This window comes from Rhinoderma darwinii, chromosome 11 (assembly GCF_050947455.1).
Source record: "Rhinoderma darwinii isolate aRhiDar2 chromosome 11, aRhiDar2.hap1, whole genome shotgun sequence".
NCBI classification, from domain to species: domain Eukaryota; kingdom Metazoa; phylum Chordata; class Amphibia; order Anura; family Rhinodermatidae; genus Rhinoderma; species Rhinoderma darwinii.
The window spans coordinates 14,510,138-14,524,737 of NC_134697.1; the positions used below are offsets into that span (position 1 = coordinate 14,510,138).

Consider the following 14,600-nt stretch of genomic DNA (forward strand, 5'->3'; position numbering starts at 1 on the left):
TAATCAACCTGCAGCAAAAACCACAACAAGAGGATTTGCTTGCAGATTTCTCCTTTTTCATTGAATTCAAAATCTGCGCATTTACCGCAGCAGAAATTGACATGCTGCAAATTTTTTTGAAAAACCGCACCGCAGGTGAATTTTCTGTGTTGAAAACTTCTGCTTTCCCTTTGCTGCTACCGTATTCCGCTGTGCATTTTCAGTAGCCTTACCCCACATTACAGCCGTTTTATAGCAGTATGAATCAGGCCTTAGGCTGGTTTCACATGGGGTTCGGTCCGTGAGATACGGACCGTTTGTTGACCGAACACAGTACAGGGAGTCGGGCTCCTAGCATCATAGTCATCCACGATGCTGTGAGTTTCTGCCCTCCCGCAGAACTACTATCCCGTACTGAAAACATGATTACAGTATGGGACATTATTCCCACACGGAGGCAGGGACTCACAGCGTCATGGATGACTATGATGCTAGGAGCCCGGCTCCCTGTACTTTATTCGGTCTGGGAAACGCGGTCGATATACGGTTTATATCTCACAGACTGAACGCGGCCGTGTGAATCCAGCCTAAGGCCTCATGCACATGACCGTAGTCATGTGCACGGCCGTGATTTTCAGGTCGGCCGGCAGCGGACTGTCAACCGCGAGCCGCCCGCAAATCGCGGACCATGCACATGGCCGCGGCCATTATTTGCTATGAGCCTGGACCGCAGAACACGGCCGTTATAAGACATGCCCGTTCTTTCTGCGGTGCGGGCTCGCGGGCCACGCACGGACTGTGGAAACCATGGTCGTGTGCATGGCCCCATAGGAATGAATGGGGCCGCAATTCTCCCATGGATTTTTGGGGGATTTGCGGCCGCAAAAGCACGTTCGTGTGCATGGGGCCTAAGGCCTCATGCACAAGTCAGTATTCTGGTCAGTATTTAGAATCCAAAACCAGGAGGTTTTCTCTGTTTATATTCCACTACTGGTTTTGGCTTCCAAATACGGAAGCAAAATACTGACATGTGTATGAGGCCTACAAAGTATGGGAGCATGGCCCGTGAAAAATGAAGAGTAGGACATGCTCCATAATTCCCGGCACAGTTCTACGACACGGACACATATCCGTAGCGATACGGAATGGTGTCCGTGGGCCAATAGAACCGGGCAGGTCCGTAATTACGGAGATTTTTTACGGTCGTGTGCATGGGGCCTTAGGTCGTGTTCACTCTGATGTTTGGTTCCAGCAGGTTTCTGTTGGTTTTGGGTGTCCAGAATAGCATAGGTTGTTTTTTTCTCTCCAATGTAAACTTTAACGTAGTTTGTCAACTTTCCTGCGTGACTGCCCAGTTATTACTAACGTTACTACAGACAGAATACGAGACTAATAACTACAATGTTATTGATGGAAAATTTCTAATTAAATAATAAACAATGTAACAGAATAACAACATTTACTAATAAAACAAAACAGATATACCAAACATAAAATACTACTAATAATGTAAAAACGCAAAAGTAGCTTCTCAATGCAAAATTACAAATATTACAAATACAAAATAATAAAAATACTACAAAAAAATAAAATAAAAAATGAAATGGCCTTAATGAAAAAAAGCGCAAATTAAGATGTTTCCATTATCTGGTTAGAATATTTTATAGGGGGCAGAATATCAAATACAGAAATAAACCTATGAAGCCTCTCGCCCCTGACTCACACCCATCCAACACACAGGTATTTTTTTTTTTTTTTTTTTTACAAAATAACTATTTTTTTTATATTTTATGTCCGTTCTCTAGCAGGATACAGCGGTTTATTTTCTTTGAAGCAATCATTTGTTTTAGAAAGCAGAGATTATCAAGCTGTAAAGCAACAGTAAAAAAGGAAGGGGGATGGGAATGAAAAGCAAAAAAGGTGGGCGGGGGGGGGGGGGCCACTATCAGCTTCCTCTGAGCTCTCATTAACTCCTTCATGCCTGGCCTACTTCTAGGAGACAATATGCACATGAGAATACACATGGATGTGCCACTTTACAATGAATGAGTATATATACAGTACAACAAGCAACAATCCTGTAAGGGGGGGAGGGACGACTTAATAAGTTTATAGCCGGATTGACTTATATATTCGTCTCAGAAGTGGTTAATGAAATGGCCAGCAGAAGGTGACCCATGAGTTCAAGGAATAATTGAACGGATTCCAATTTAAAGGAGAACACTGGACAGAGCATCGGAGTCACACATCATATAGCAAAATAGCCTAAAGTATATACAACAAGCTATACCGGCCACATCTACTATTTATACATGGGGTATGCAATAACAACGTGCATATATGATCACTGTAACAACATCTGAAGAGAATTGCAACAAAGTATATATTATTCAAAAACACCAAAAATGTAACAAAGTAATACAACAAGAGCATAAAATGAATGACACCCAGTTCCACTTTGTATGAACGCTGTCGCTTTAAATAAAAGGAGAACACCTTCATTGTGAGAGAGGCCTGGAAGACATTACATACCAAGCAATGTGTTGCAGGCCTCTGTCACCAATGTGAAGTATACAAATCAAACCCACAACACACAACCAAAAATAATAAAATCAGGCATTTAAAGTAGAACCCCCCTTTTTATAGAGTTCACTCACCTGAAGAAATAAAACAGCAAAAGAAGAAAAAAAAAAAAAAAAAGAAACCAAGAGACTCCAAAAGAGCTAAAACATGTCTGTAGGGGGATCCAGGCCAAAGGGAAATGTCATGTAAAAACTGGAGGCCTAGCCGGAGCTATGGATAATGGCAGCCTGAGGGGAACAGGAAAGGTGGAGGAGGGTTGCCTGCTTTTTTTTTTTTCCCCCCTTTGTTTGCAATGCAACAATGGCTGCTCCTGCAAACGCCAGCCCTGCTCCTGGCTGCTGCCTGTGGGCCCTCTGATGGGTTGTTGCAGAAGTCTTGAGTGCAGGAGCTTGCAGGGTGCTTGCTTGCTTGCTTGCTCTCTCACTCACTCCCACATTAACCCCCCCCTTTCAGTGTCTCCCACAAAGAGGCCCAGGAGGTGGCCTGTCCTGCACCCTTCCCCCCTCCTCCTCCTTGCTACTTGCTCTCTAGGGCTACTCCTCTCTTTCTGACTCTCATGAATACAGGAGAGGGAGGAGGAGGAAGAGGCTGGGAGGGAGCGGGAGCAGTCATAGGCAGGGAGGACAACAAAAGGCAAGAGAGAGAGGTTATTCCTCTGCTTTCTCATTGTACACAGAGGAGAGGGGGGAGGTAGTGCGGAGGAAACCTTACTGTACTGTCACTTGCTGTCAATATTTGCAGAATCCTAATACGGTCCTAGTAGGGTTCACATGAAAAACTAAATCCAACGTCCCCGATTTGTTACAATCATCCGACCTGGATAGAAATATTCCCAATGCGATCCCCATTATCACTATTATAATAAAGAATGAGCAGCAGGGACCCCCCCCCCAATCCCCTTATTATGGGGAATAACCGACAATTTTTCCTGTTCATCTCCGCAAATGACTACGGTGACATACGGCGCTCCGTAAGTTCCGGGTGATACTGTTTTTGTTTTCGCATGAGTCCTGTACGGAGTTTTCTCACGGATCCGTATACAGCGATCCAGATCTCCAGACTGAATTGACAGCGGTGGAGGAAAAACAGCGTCTGTACAACATCTGGTGGGACAAAAAGGAGTCTGAGCTGCGTTTTATTTTTCGGCAATCACTGCCACTCTTGGTTATGGGCTGTGTCACTTAAATGGAATTGAGCTGCAATACCAAACACAACCCATAAACAAGAGTGGCGCTATTTGGGGGGAAAAAAAAACAGATCCTTTTTTTTTTTCTAATTTCATACACTTTCTAATCTGGACAACTGTCTGTTTGCAGAGGTGTAAGTGAAGGGGCTGAAGTTTCATCCGGGCCCTAGTGCTTGAGAGAGGCCCACTGACCCCTCTGCCACATATGAGAATATGAGAACATTTTATCTAACCCTATAGGGGGAATCGCATGCGATTGTCGTAATTTTCAAAAAAAAAAAAATTCCAATTATTGCAGTTGCATAAAAAATTTGCATGTTCACATGAGATTTCATGCGACCCCAGAGGGATACGTCAGCCACAATATCACACCGTTATCTAACTTGAACCCATTATTGCTTCCATTAAAGACCTTATGGGATTCCATGGACAACTTTTCTAAATTCCCTTACGCTATTTTTGATAAATCTTTATACTGTATGTCTGACCTGTGTCCTCCAACAGCAGACACTGGAGGACTCACAGACAGAGATGCCCCATCTGGACAGATGCTCCCTATTTGCAATATTAAGGCATATGGACTAGGGATGTCCCGATACCGGAATTTGGACTTCGATACCGATACTTCGTTTAGTATTGCGATTTCGATACCAATTTCAATACTTTGCCAACAGTAATAAAAAAAAAACTTCTTCCGTTTTCTGATGTGAGGCGCGCGGTGCGATGATGAATTTTGAACGCGCCCCATATTAATAGTAATTAATCCCATCATGTTTCTCAGTCATAATGGGTTAATATGTAAGGTACATGATGGGGTTAATTACTATTAATGTGAGGAACATGGAGGTTAAATTCATCCTCGCACCTCGTGCCTCACAATAAGTGATAGAAAGCAGTTTTGTTTTTTTTACAGCGTACACATTATGAATGATGCAAAAAAAAATTGTTGTGCAGGTTATTACGGCCGCGCCAATACTGAATGTGTGAATATTTTATGTATTGAGACTTATTTTAATGTTTCTTGTAAAAAAGGTGAATGTGTATTTTTTTTAAATTTAACATTACTTTGTTTTTACTTTATTTTTAAACGTTAATGTAGTGACATATATCAGATATGTGCCAGTACATCAGCCTGTGGACGGATAGCATACAGGCAGTTGTTAGGACATAACCTAAGTATGCCCTAACAACAGGAAATATGGTAAGACAGCCCTGGGGTCCGTCAATAGACCCTGGGCTGTCTGCCCATATATGGTATGGCCCTCGATCGCGTCACAGGAATTCCCTGTGACGCGATCCATGGGCATCCCCCCCCCCCTTCTCATTTTCCCCTGAATGCTGCAGTCCGCTGTGATCGCAGCATTCAGGGGAATAACGGCGGGGATGAGAGGTTTCTCTGATCTCCGCCGTTATAGAGCGGGGCTGCGGCTGTGTAATACAGTCATTGCCCCGCTCCTGACAGGAAGTGCTCGCGCAGTCAGCCTGAGGTCATGCGGCCGGCGCTGCACTAATGAGCGGCGGCGCAGGCACTGAAGACAGAACATGGGGGTGTAGAGCGCCCGCCATGTTCTGTCTTCATTGCCACTGACCCCGCGCACTTGTTATCAGGACTCAGGAGTGGGGCAATGACTGTATTACACAGCCGCAACCCCGCTCTCATACATTCATGTGTTACTATACTGAGCTGTGAGGCTGCGCAGCTAAGTATTGAAATACAGGAAATAGCGGTATCGAACCGTTTGGGGATGCAGAGTATCGAAACAGTATCGAAGTTTCGATGCATCGTGCATCCCTAATATGGACATGGTACAGGGGGTACCCTGATCATCACCTCCCATTCTGGCGCAGTTGAAGCGACCATGAATTACATGGTCACCCATTCATTTGAATGGGCACTACATAATACTACATTTCCCCTCCATCAGCCACACAGGTAAGAGAAGCTGATCCCACAGCGATCAGCGGATCACTGGAGCAGTATCATTCTAAGAGGGGTTTGTCCAGATGGAACAACTAATGTTTATCAAGAACAGAGAATAGTAATCCCAAATTTCAATGTTTTTGGCCATTGCAAGCCATAAAGTGGCTGTCATTTGACAGTCCCTCCATTCTCAATGATCATCGTCTGTCACTACATAATAAGCCAGGATACGGGGTGTCACCAAGGTCTGGTTCACACATAGCGTGAATACTGCAGATTTTCCACAACGTATTCCATTGTGGAAATTCCGCACCGTAACACAGCAGCAATCTCATCCAGACGCTGCATAAAAAACCTGCCGAAAAACCCTTCATAAATTGACCTGCAGTGCGTTTTTTTAATCCGCAGAATGTAAATTTATGCTGTGGAATCGCTACTTTTTTGTTGCGGGTTTTCCCCAATAAATTCAATGGGGAGGTAAAACCTGCAACAAATAGAGGATGTTTGCGATTTTTTCAGTGGAAAGGCTGCGATTCCGGCGCAAAAATCGCAACTCAAAACAAAACCTATTTTTACCGAGATCTCTAGGCTCCTGCGTCCAGCCCGGCCTCGGGGGATTACATTTCATCCCATGTGATTGCTGCAACCAATCAAAGGCTGCAGCGGTCACATGGACTACAGCGTCATCACAGGAGGCCGGTTCTGCAGGACGTTAGAGGGACGCGTCGCCATGATTACAGATAAGTATGGCCTTTTTTTTTTTTACCTGCTATTTTCTACAGAGGACATTCCAGGCTGAAAAACTGCACTAGTGCGCTTTTCCGAACGGAATTCCATGCAGGCACTTTTACGCAGCGCATCTGCCCTGTGTGAACATACCCTAAAAGAAACAGGTTATATGGAATAGGTAGGCAAACATTAATTAGTATGTGAGATTGTGGGCCTCCCATTACAAAAAAAATACATGAAGGGAGGGCTGGGGTAACAAATCCTGGACAAAAAGAACAGATTGGGGAAACGAACCATTGGACACTAAGGACTAGGAAACCAGAAGGCTCTAGGATACATCAGCCACCCCTGCTAAAGGGGACGCCACAGATTGCCTGCCACCCGAGGCTGTTGACCACAAGAAATCTTGCTATTATTTGTATAGCAGCAGCATTATTTAGACATTCTATATCAATTTTTATCAGATTACATTTATGGAGCTGTTATTTGGTAACTGTACGTCTGTTTATTATTTTAACACTGTATTATGGTACTTACGAACGTATTTTGGAACTCTATAGCATATTATTTGTGCAATGTATGGTGGCAGCAAAACTGCATGGAAGTGTTACGTGGCTCACATATGGCACCATACCGTATGACGCTAATAATTAGGCGCTGTATCATATGGTTTATTTTTTACACTGTATGACCATAAACCATATTGGGGGAGTGCCACCAACTAAATGTGCGGCACAGGGCGCTATAAAATGTAAGGCCGGCTTTACTGGTGACATAATCTCACCCATAAAGAAAACGCTTTATGATCAGCAACTCACTCTAGGAGACCAAGGGGCCCTTAGGAGCCCCCTGCTGGCTGTGTCCACATATGGATATACCATTATTGTTTTGTTTTTTTGCTGGAATGTATAATAGGGATTCAGGTGGTCCCTGAGGTGGGATGGGAACTTCCACCAAACTTTTTGCCCAGGGGTCTCCACCAACCCTGCATATGTTCAACACATACTGGGTGCCCTTTAAAAATCCAAATCCCTATAAGATTTAATACAGTGTTAAAAGAATCTGTAATCCATAAATGTGTGTAATCACATGCACGTAGCCCTGCGCGCTCTGTACGCCGTGCGCCGCTTGCTGATTTCCCTCTCCGCTGAGTTTTATGCCAGTTCCTTAGTTGATGCAAATCATTGTAGTTGCCATGGTAACACGCTGGGACTTCTGTCAATTTAAATGGTGTAATATTTGGTGTAATGTTGTAATTTATATGGCCCAAAAAATACCAAAGATGTAGATCCCTCTTCATCTATCAACGGTTCATGCCACAGTATGAGATCGTCAGTATCGCTGGCCGTATACGATCTGATCGCTATAACTAAGGGTCCAGCATTTTTTCCTTATCGCAATAATTGCTCATAATCAGATCCGGTCGCTATGAGATATATCCTTCTAAATGAAACCTATGCTAACATTATCCAACATGACACGAATGGTCCAATGAGGGGCCTATTCATTGGAATGGTTGATCGGTGGCTGGATAATAGTTAGAGGGAAACCCCCAGCTCACCTTAGATGGAGACTTGCATGAATGATCCCGCATGGCTGAGGTTAAGGACGCAGGAAGCGTCTGAAACGCGTAGGCTCCCCATACCTACGATACCTCTCCTTATACTCCAGGACTTCACTCTTCTATTTTTGATCCTGTTTTAACTCGACCCAATTAAACTTGGAACCAGGTTCCATTTTAACTTCAAGTCACGCTGGATCCAACCCTCTCCTTGTTTGTTGATCGGTGGCGTCTGACGTCAAGGACCCGCGTCCGCTTCACTATTTACACATGCAGAGCAGCTTTCCTGTACAGTGTGCCTCGTACCGCAGCTCGTCCCGTCCACGTGAATGGGATGAGCTGCTGTACCAGGCATAGCCACCCATACAGATGCACCTGTAAACAATGAAGGGGACACGGCGCTCGCAGGACCCCCCGCTGGTCAAACACTGATGGCCTATACTAAGGAGAACCCCTTTACATCGTCCTTTTTAGTCAAGTTATTAAAAGTTCCCTTCAGCCATTTCATAGTTATACCAATTTCTGGGATAGCTGGTTGACATTATTACACTAAAGGGGATGTTTTGCTTTATCAAATGAATGCTATTTTTTGTATAATTAAAGAGTCTCTGTCACCAGATTATAAGTGCCCCGTCTCCTACATAATCTGATTGGCGCTGTAATGTAGATAATAGTGGTTTTTATTTTGAAAATCGATAATTTTTGAGCAAGTTATGAGCAATTTTAGATTTATGCTAATTACTTTCTTAATAGACAACTGGACGTTTTTTACCTTTTGACCAAGTGGGCGTTGTACAGCGGAGCGCATGACGCTGACCAATCAGCGACCAATCAGCATCATGCACTTCTCTCCATTCTTATCCATTTGTACTCAGCACAGCGTGATCTCGCGAGATCATGCTGTGCCGTCACTTACTCACACATTAACTTTACTGAAGTGTCTTGAGAGTGAATAGACATCACCCCCAGCCAGGACACGATGTGTATTCACACTCCCGACACTTCGGAAAAGTTTGTGTGGGACTCAATAGCTGCACAGCACATCGAGATCACGTTGTGCTGAGTACAAATGGACATGAATGGAGGGAAGTGTATGACGCTGATTGGTCATATTATGTAGGAGCTAGGGCACTTATATGTGGTGACAGAGCCTCTTTAAGTTATACAATTTTAATATACTTTCAGTATTGATTCCGCATGGTTTTCAAGATCTCTGCTTGTTGTTATCCATTAGGTACCTTCATTGCTTAGTCCAGTGGATACAATTCTGTTCAGGGTCATGTGATGGACACACAGGTGCACAGTTCGTGATATAGTCATATGATGGACACACAGGTGCACAGCTTGTTACAATGTCATGTGATGGACACACAGGTGCAGGACTTGTTGCAATGTCATGTGATGGACGCACAGGTGCACGGATCATTACATAGTCATGTGATGGACACACAGGTGCATGGCTCGTTACATGGTCATGTGATGGACACAAAGGCGTACGGCTTGTTATAAGGTCATGTGATGGACAAACAGGTGTATCTGTGTATCCATCACATGACCATCGACAGAATGTTATCCGCTGGACGTAAGCAATAAATGTTCCTACTGAATAACAACAAGCAGAGATCCTGAAAACCATGAAAAATTAATGCAGAAAGTATATTGGAAAATTTTACAACTTTTAATTATGCAAAAAAATAATTCATTTGCAGAAATTGAACAACCCCTTTAATGTCGTCCAGACTCCTGAATGGTAACTCTGATAACTTATCCAGTGATACAACTGTAAAGTATTTTACTAAGTAACTTGGAAGATTTGACCATTGTGGAATATGGAAATATTGCGTGACAATCCCTGTAATGGCGGCCATATCGATTGCCTCCCAGCTGTTGCAATAACCAAGAAATATCTGAATAGAATTTCTAACACTTTACCCGAAGAGCTGTAATCCACCTACTTATAATTTATCTTAACATTTTAGCATACCAACTAGAGTGTACTAGGCACAGTGGTGTCATACAATATAAAGTTATTACCAAAGTAGGCCTCATGCACACAACCGTAGCCATGTGAACGGCCGTGATTTTCGGGTCGGCCGGCAGCGGACTGTCAGCCACGAGCCGCCCGCAAATCGGCCATTATTTTTAATGAGCCCGGACCGCAGAACACGGCCGTAATAAGACATGTCCGTTCTTTCTGCGGTGCGGGCTCCCGGGCCATGCACGGAGCGTTTAAACTACGGTCGTGTGCATGGCCCCATAGGAATGAATGGGGCCACAATTCTCCCGTGGATTTTCGGGGGAATTGCGGCCGCAAAAGCACGTTCGTGTGCATGAGGCCTTAGATATATGGGACGGGCAGCCGGGAGGTGCGGGTCAGTGGTTAGCATTGTTTTCAGTCACACTCGTCTTCTCTCCCTCGGTGTCCTGAAATAAGATCAGAGCAGTGAAGTCTTCTGCATAGTGCCGGATGCAAGAGTGATATAAGGCCGATGTCACTAGAGCAGAAACAGAACATGGAAGAGGAAGGTATTTGTGCATATTGGCTATGACGGGGGCACTGCGGTTGTGATGGCGTGCTGTGACGGGGACACTGCGGCTATGATGGAGGAACTAGGACTGTGAATGGGGCACTATGGCTGTACTTGGGGTACTGTGGCTATGAAAGGTGCTGTGACTGGGACACTATGGCAGTGAAGGGGGAACTGTGGCTATACTCCGGGTACTATGCCAATAAATGAGGCACTAGGGCATTGAGGAGGCCACTATAGCTGTGAAGTGGACACCAAGTGTGTACAGTGGCTTTCCTGCATGTACTGTGGCTGTCATGGAGGCACTAATGCTGCGTAGCAGGTACTGTATGTACTGTGGCTTTAAAGCGGGGAAATAAATCCCCAAGTTACAGAGAGATGTTGCCTTAAATGCCCTCTGTGGTATTGTAAATAGTGTGCAATTATAATAGTACACTGTACCTTTAAGATGTGCTGTTGTCTGCTGTTATCTTCTGATTTTGTGTATTTTCCTTAATAGTTTACGCTCACTCAGTGGTCAGTCGGGCCACTATGATGACAGCATTGGAGGAGGAACGGTCAGTCCAGCCACTGTGTATATTGCACTGTGTATATTGCACTGTGTAGATTGTACTGTGTATAGTTTTGTGCTCCTGTTATGTTGATTTAAATCTGTTTCCTTGCAGAACTGGCAAGAGATGGTTGGCTGGCTGGTACTATCTAAATTGTAGGCGCTGGGATGGGGCAGAGCTTAGCGCATAAAACAGCAGGGAACGCAAAATACAGAGCCCAGGATGTAACAAGTCTGTGCAGGAGGGAGTGAGGAGCAGTGACAAGATGCAGTGCTGGTGGAGATAGAAGCAGTGACAAGCTGCTGGCAGAGTTGAAGCTGCAGGAGTGAGAGGCAGAGAGAGAGCTCTAAATAAGGAGGCTGCTGTCGGAGGTAGACATATCTGCTGTACTGGTTGGTATTCTGGTTGGGACACTGACTGGGCCACGACTGCCAGAAGTGCGCCACATTTTTCAAAGAGCAGAGAGACTGACTGAAGGTCTGAGACGGCAAGCTAAGCAGTGACCAGAGTACAGTGGGAGAAGCCGGGAGGACCGACCCAATAGAGACTGGTGCTGAGGAGCCTAGAAAAGACTGGTGAGAACCGGGCTAGGCTGCATCGTTGGGCCTGTACTGGCAGCAGGTCCTGAAGAGCAAGCAGTGCGTGGGGTGGCAGCCCACACTATAAGGAGAGCTAGGCGGTTTGAGTGGGAACATAAAATAAACTTTAAGGCCAGTCAGACAGAGATGTAACTGCAGTCTCCAGAATAGTGCAATACTAAGGGAAGAGACGTTCCCAAATCAGGCCTATAGAGGCCCCCGAATCAGCAACCTGCAACCACCATCTCAAGGGGCACTACGCAGACTCGAAGTGACACAGCCTGCAGTTGCCACTTTGTGGCCTACTAGGCCTGAATTGCCAGACCAACCCCTTGCATCAAGAAAGGGGTGCCCTTGGCCCTGTCCGCGACAAATATACAGCCACCCAGACATGTTTTGCCATCACTCCTGTCTTCGTACCATCTATTCCTCAACACAACCTGCATCAGGCACTACACCATCTGGTGCCCCCCACACACCCTACATGGCCATGATAAGAGCACTGTGGCAGTGAAGGGGGTACTATGGCTGAGATATGGGCACTGTTGCTTTTGATATGGGGATATAGTCTGAGTATTTAAAAAATAATTACCTACTTTCTCACTGATGCCATTTAGCGTTAATAATGATTTTATTCTCTGTACAGTGCTACAGAATATGTCGCCGCTATATAACTAATGGAAAACTAACAAATGGTGATGGCAAGCAATGATATGAATACTTGTATAAATATCATACTATAGGCACAGTTGGGACTGGATCATATGATACATACAGATTATTAGATCCTAAATATTGTATAGAATTATCTATAGAGAGAACCCTGTGGATAGTGTCAGGATGATGCTGTACAAGCAGAGAAGGACGTGACACAATTTATCCTTTGTTATTCAGTCCCTCTCATCCCAACCCTGCAACAGATTTGCCTTTAGGTCATCAGTAATCCATGTTCACAGGCGGCAGAGAGGGGAAACCGATCTGGTGACAAAAAAAGGGACAGATGGCCGTGTCCCAAATAAATAAATAACAAAACTCTGTGCATTCTCTGGATCAGTGGGCTTGGTGGTCATAAAGGTGTAAATACAAGTGCAGCTGACAGCGGGAGGGGGGGGGGATTCTCACTACGGAATTATTCTTATTCCAGTGTAAAAATAACCACGATCCCTTATTCCACCGCCTTATAAATTAATCCACAAGGAGAATGGTAATCCGGGCGGCACCCGCCAAGGGAAAGCTATGCCTCTATCCCTGTTACTGGTGGATAAAGTAAAAGTGTGTCGAGGATGCCAGGTTTATTAGCCATTAATACTCCAGCACCGTAAAATGGTACATATATATGGCCGTCATTCATTGGTTAAAACACAACACTAACCAACATATACTTGCAAAGCAGGCAAAATTGGGCACATCCCAGAACCCAGTGGTTGGAGGCCCATAAGGATCTGGATAACAATGCTCTGTTTGTCAAGCTGAGGGTGGGGTAGGCAATGGACCCACTATGACTATGTCACCCAAGGGGTCTATATGTAACCGGCCCTGCATGCATGTAATCAGAAATGAAAGATCAACCCTGTTTTTTTTTTCCTGTCAAATGCTGTCAAGCTGTTTCTACTATATCTGTTTCTGGGAAAGTTGGGAGATAATGAATATGGCTGCAATTTCAACTCCCACATGGGTTGTCATAAAGTTCTCCCAATCTCCCAAATGGCAAACCTGCCAAAGTATCCCTGCCTATATCCATGGGCACACTTAGGGGGGGTCATAACATGCATAAAAAGTTTAATTAAAGTGTAACCGTTGTTTACAATTTTTCCCCCATTAATCAATAGTACAAGCAAATATAAGAAACTTTGTAATATATCTTATTACATAAAAATGCATCTTTCTTTACATATTGGACTTCTCTCCCCTCCTCCCTGCCTCCTGCACTGATTACTTTATTCACTGCAAAAATACATATCCAGTGAGGCAGAGATGAAGACGGATTATCAGCTCATTTGGATCAGGTTACAGTTGCTGCCCATAGAAGTCTATGGAGAGAGGAGGAGGAGGAAGCAGGAGCAAAGTTAAAGAGAGGCACAGACACACAGAGATGCTGTTACCACTTCTTGTAAGTGTTTTTACTCTCTTATATCAGTGTTCAATTCACAGCTACACTGCTCAGTACTGTTGTATAAAGATGAGTGAATTTTCCGAAATTAATTTTGGGGCTGAACGTTTTTTGGGGGTTTTCGAGGATGCTTTGCACCAAGGTGTCTCTTTCAAATAACTTATTTTCGTCAGGATTTTTTTTTTATCCTCTGGAAGTAAACAATGATGCTTTCCATTCAATGACTACAAGAGAGATCTTGAACACTTTGAATAATTGATGCATAAAGTACACTGCATTCCAAATTATTATGCAAATGTTATTTTTCGCTGATTTTCCTAAATAGTCGATGCAAATGACAGTCAATATAATCGTCAAGCCATCAACTGCTGGAATATAATGCAAATTTTATTGAACAAATCTAATGATAACAGATTTTTTTTAGAAGTAAAAAACTCGAAATGCCCTGTTTCAAATTATTATGCACCTTAGAGATCAAAACATTTTAAAGGTTGTAAAGAGAACTAAAATTGTAATTTGTTGAATTTGCAGCATCAGGAGATCATATTTACAGAAATCAAAAGCTCTTTCAATAAAAAAAAACGTAACAGGCCAAGTTACATTGAATTTGTGAGTATTTGGACAGTTTCTGCTTGAATATCTTTGCAGGATGTCAGAATCGCCTCCCAGAGCTTCTGTTTTGATGTGAACTGCCTCCCACCCTCATAGATATTTTGCTCCAAAGGTTCTCAATAGGGTTGAGGTCAGGGAACATGGGGGGCCACACCATGAGTTTCTCTCCTTTTATGCCCATAGCAGCCAATGACACAGAGGTATTCTTTGCAGCATGAGATGGTGCATTGTCAAGCATGAAGATAATTTTGCTACAGAAGGC

The 14,600-nt window shown here is 44.0% G+C and overlaps 1 protein-coding gene across 7 annotated transcripts in view; it reads right to left on the reverse strand.

Moving 5' to 3' along the window:
- The window catches only part of LDB1 (LIM domain binding 1), a 158,180-nt gene that overhangs the window by 50,292 nt on the left and 93,288 nt on the right, over positions 1 to 14,600 (reverse strand). Inside the window, exon 1 of one of the 7 annotated variants that reach the window (XM_075843020.1) lies at positions 2,637 to 2,756. The exons of the other annotated variants lie outside the window; for them this stretch is intronic. The gene's annotated coding sequence lies outside the window, so the exon portion shown is untranslated. Of the gene's footprint in view, positions 1 to 2,636; positions 2,757 to 14,600 lie in introns of those variants that run through there. 7 annotated transcript variants of the gene reach the window in all.